Source organism: Myotis yumanensis, unplaced genomic scaffold, assembly GCF_028538775.1.
Source record: "Myotis yumanensis isolate MYYU_CA2020_CCGP unplaced genomic scaffold, mMyoYum1.0.hap1 SCAF_9, whole genome shotgun sequence".
NCBI lineage: Eukaryota > Metazoa > Chordata > Mammalia > Chiroptera > Vespertilionidae > Myotis > Myotis yumanensis.
This window is the reverse complement of record NW_027223760.1, coordinates 6,152,755-6,157,595: the sequence shown is the minus strand read 5'-3', so window position 1 is coordinate 6,157,595 and position 4,841 is coordinate 6,152,755. Positions and strand designations below refer to the sequence as shown.

The 4,841-nt window shown below is 45.8% G+C and overlaps 1 pseudogene; it reads right to left on the bottom strand.

Moving 5' to 3' along the window:
• Positions 1-3,654: 3,654 nt before the first annotated feature.
• LOC139016708 (GTPase IMAP family member 1 pseudogene) lies at positions 3,655-4,368 on the bottom strand (annotated as a pseudogene).
• Between the last annotated feature and the right edge of the window lie 473 nt (positions 4,369-4,841).

Genomic DNA, 4,841 nt, shown 5'->3' with positions numbered 1-4,841 from the left:
GATTAGATAGCTTGGTGGCACATGTAACAGTTACATTTAGCTCCTGCTCACCTGGGCACCAAGAAATGTATGTAAAATTAGAGGCTACTCTTTTGGAAGTAAGTTTCTTTCTTAACACTCAATACCTCTCTTTATCTTAAATTTAGGATCACATAGCTAGAAGCAACAAGCATATTGTTGCTTTGAAGAGTTTGGCTACAAATCCAAACTCATCATAAATGGGGTCATTTTAGTCCTTGCACTATAGCATTTTCTTCATTTGTTGCAAGTAGAAGAGTGTTTGTCCTCCACAGCAGGAAACCATTGTTTTGTTGTCATCTGTACTAGCTATTGTTAACTCAGCAGCAAGTCTTCTACCATATATCTCTGAATCTGTCCTGGCCCTAGACACTTTTGTAGCTGAAGTTTCATGATGTTACTGAACTCAAAGTTTTCACGCTTAGGGTATTCTATTTAAGAACAAAAAGTGGTTATCATAAGGTAGTTTTTTTTTTTTAGCAAGTAAAAGAGAGGGGGCGATTCATATCCAAAGCTCCTCCTCTCCAAAGGGAGGCATAGCCAGTGCTTTGGCACACTATTTGTTCAATTAAACATTGATTTCTTCTTGGCAGTTGGCTACAATTGTGGTGTTGAGATGGGTTCCTGTGAAGTTCATTGTCCCTGGAGCAATGCTTGCAAAATATTCTGCTACATTTAAACTCTTCGCCTGCGGAATAAAGGTTCCGAGGTTTGATTCTGATCAAGGGCACATGCCTGGGTTGAGGGCTTGATGCCACGTAGGGGGTATGCAGGAGGCAGCAAATCAATGATTCTCTCTCATCATTGATGTTTCTATCTCTCTTTCCCTCTCCCTTCTTCTCTAAAATCAATAAAGATATTTTAGGGAAAAATGAGAAAGAAATAGACAGTCTCTCCTGTTTAAAGATCTCCCATAACCAATGTGAGTGGATGGAGGAGGAGGCTGTTCACAGCCTTGTAGAGATATGACCCTTGATGTATCCAGTGTTCTATGAGGCTTATTCTCAACTCAGACAGGCTGATATCTTCTCCTGACCAGGCTGCTGCTCTCAGAACTTGTATGAAGAGGATAAATTACACCAGGCCGATTATGCTCACAGAGTTAGCATGTCATAACTGGTGAGCAAGGGCTGGCCAGGGGTGAGAAGAGACTGAAGTTGTCCCTTCTTGAGCAAGGTCATCTGTCCTCTTAGTGGAAAAGGAGTGAGTGAGTGTTGGGACAAGGGGACAGGCGTGGGGTAGGGAACATTATCTGCTCTTCCCAATAACAAAGGGGATTTGCTTCAGCAATGGGTAGCAAAAAAGGGGGGAAATGGCCTCCTACCCCTTACTCTGGGATACTTCAGTGACAGTGTCCTGAGTGTCTTCCATACACAGAAAATTTCCTATTCAGACACAGAGTTTGACTTTGGAAGACAATCAACAGGGTCTTCTCTCAGATTCTGATGAAGGTTTAGATGTCATGATGTTGTTGATAAGGCAGGGCAAAAGATATTTCTGCTACCTTTCCATTATGGAGTTCCAGCTCAATTCCACTGTGGTCTGAGCACATATTCCATGTGATTTCAATTCTCTCTAATGTTGTGATTTTTTTTATGGATCAGGATATTATGACCTGTATATGTTCCATGTGCACCTGAAAAAACATGTCCTCAGCAAATATCAACTTTTACAAACATCAGTAGATCTGTTCATTTGGGGATGTTATGGAATTCTTCTAATTCTGGTTTTATGTAGCTGTTCTGTCAATTGTTGAGGGGGTGGTGGAGTTTCTAACTATAATTGTGGATTGGTCCGTTTCTCCTTTCAGTTGTCAGTTTCTGCTTCATATATTTCACATCTCTGTTGTTTGGGGAAATACATTTAAGATTGCTCTGTCTTCTTGGTGGAGTCACCTATTTATCACTTTATAATGTTTCTCTCTGTTTTTGGTAATTTTCTTCGTTCTGAGATCTAATTTATTTGCTATCAGTACAGCTATTCCTTCTTCCTTTTACATGAGTAATACTTGCACCACTCATCTTTTCCATCCTTTAATTTCCAGTCTGTTTCTAGCATAATATTCAAATGGACTTTTCTATAAGCAGCATATGGTTGGGTCATGAGTTTCAGTCTACTCTGCCAATCTCTGTCTTTTCATTGATGTGTAGACAGAAACAAATACTCTCTTCCCTAGTCGACTGGATTACAGCCATAGTGGGGTGTGCACGTCCCCTGGAACTCCTGGGTGCCCCTTCCTAGATTTCCACCAGCTCAATCAATGCTCCTTGCGGACACTCTGAGCTCCATTCCTCCCAACCAAACAGCAATGATAATCAAGTATTCCATCACACTGGAGATTTGCTATTATTTTTTTCTCATTTATTTTCATCAGTGACCATCTCCTTCCTCAGCAAAGTGACAATTGTAGAGTTTTCTTGCAAAAGGATATTGACAAGTGGACCAGACAAAACTCAATATTCCCTACCAGTGCTTCTGCTGGGATCTGTGCACAAGCCTTGATCCACAATGCCTTGGCAGCAGAGGGAATAACAAGCCTCTGCATTTGGCACTGGTGGTTTCATTCTTGGTCCCAATGGTTTGCAAGCAGGGCTTGTGGGCCTCTAGCTCCAATATTCACTCAACTGTTGCAGATTATTGTCTATTTTTACATGTTTGTTTAGTGATGTAAGGGCATCAGTGACCTGGGAATCTCTGTCTGTGAAAGCACTGGGTGGAGGACACTGTGAGGAAGTGATCTGAAATTACCCAGCAGTATTGGAGGTGGGCTTGAGCTTGTGTGTGAAGATGGAGGTGCTCAGGACAAAGCAAGTGTGGGTGGCCAGATGAGCCATGGTCTCAATGGCTCCTAGAGACTCAAGTCTCTGGTTAAAATTTTCTTGGACTTGTATAAGCCTCTGCATTCAAACTGCTAAGGGGTCTGAATGGAAACCAGGGAGGAGGGGTCCATTCCTAAGACATATGGGCAGTTCAGTGTTTTATCTTCTTATGGGCACTTACTTCAATGTTTACCTGTGGAGGGGGAGAGTGTGTGGGGGTGTCTCTGCACTTGGGTGCATGGTTTTTGAAAAAGGGGTTAGGAATGACAGAACAGTGTCTTTGTTCAATGGTCATATAAAGCAGATGAATGAATAAATATTGATTTCTGTTAACACAAAGTGAATGTCCAAGCATTTGTTCATGCAATTCAGATTCAATTGAAACAAATGGGTCTGGACTGAGGCTTTGTGTTGGCTCTGTCCCTTGGACCCCTGGGGAAAAGAGATGATTCCAGGATATGGGACAACAGCCTGAGATCAGTAGAAAACAGGCAAGAGCAATACTTCTTGGGCTCCAGTAAGAAAAGGTCAGGGAGGGCCAGGTCCCATGGGCAGGTTTGGGGAGAGATGGAAGAGGGCAAGATTTTTGTCTTTGGGTCGGTACGTTACTGCCAGTGAGGGACACAAGGAAAGCCTATGGGCCCCGGATGCACAGACACTAGGGAAGAATTTGATTGTCAGGTGATGGTTACAAGTCCTACTTACATATATTTTGTCACTCAGGATGGATCTCTCCTATGGCCTATGGATTCCAGGACCAGGAAGCCCAGAAGCACAGCTGTGCACAGTTTTACCACCACAGAAGCCAGAGACCTCATCACCTCCACATGCAGCCCACCAGCCTCTCTGCCACCCTTCTCAGCTGTTCCTTGGGGCTCCAAAAGGCCACTGCCTGCACCAGTCAGTACACCTCCTTGGAGTAGGGGGCACCCAAGTGGTCCAGTACCAGGCGCTCCACCAGCACCGGCAGCTCCTGCACCTGGGCCTCCAGGTCTCTACCTGCCTCTCAGTTGTCCAAGGCTCACAAGCTCAGCCACCAGAGCCCACAGCACAAGGTTGTCCCTGTGGCACACGAAATCCTGCAAAGAGTCCTGACCCAGTTCCCCCTTGTGTGTGAACAGCAGGATGTTACGCACCACCACACTGTCCCTGAACAGAACCTTGAGCTCGCTCATGCCCAGCTGAGTCACCAGAACAGCGCCTGGGACTCAGGTATAGACAGCAAGTAGCAGCTGGCCTGCTCCTCACACCCCAGGTCTGTCTTGGGGACTAGAGAGCTGAAAAGGTCCAGTGTGTCCAAGACTTCCATGTGCCACCTGTCCCACATGCGACTCCCCACCTTCCAGGTTCTGGTCACCAAAGTGGCTGGGTGTCTGAAGAGGAAGCACCTGTGGCCCAGGATGCAGTTCCTGGTGGAGCTTTTCTCAGTTCCAGTCTTCCCCACCAGGATGAGCCTCAGCCCGGGCTCCTGCAGGGCTGGTGTGGTGCCTTCGCAGCCTGGAGGACAAGTAATCTGTGAGCTTCCAAACATGTATCCTGGTTACCTGGACCCTGGAGGCCTTTGAAGAAGAACAACCGTGTCTCAACTCTGCTTGTCCAACCAAAGGCTTACTGATCTCAGGAGGACCTTCACCAAGTATCCCTGTCACCCTGGCTTCACCATGTGCACTTGAAGGGCATTTGCCTAGAGGGTCCCCTTCATCATTCCAGACATGCCCTCACCTCCATTATCCCTGGTGGTCCAAACCCTGCAGAGATGTGTCTTTGAGACTTCAGTGGGCTCTGCCATACTTCTCACAAATTCCAGCCCAGGGAAAACGGCCAGGAGGGTGCACTAGCCTGTGGGTGAAGAGTTGTCTGGAGACCCAGACACTCTGGGTTTAACCCACAATCCCGCCATCAGCAAGCTGTGCCACCTCAGAAGTTGCTTAATCTAAACATCAAACTTTGTTCAAAAATGAGATTAAGAGTATTGAGTTGTTTCTTCTGGGGTTGTTGAGAGGA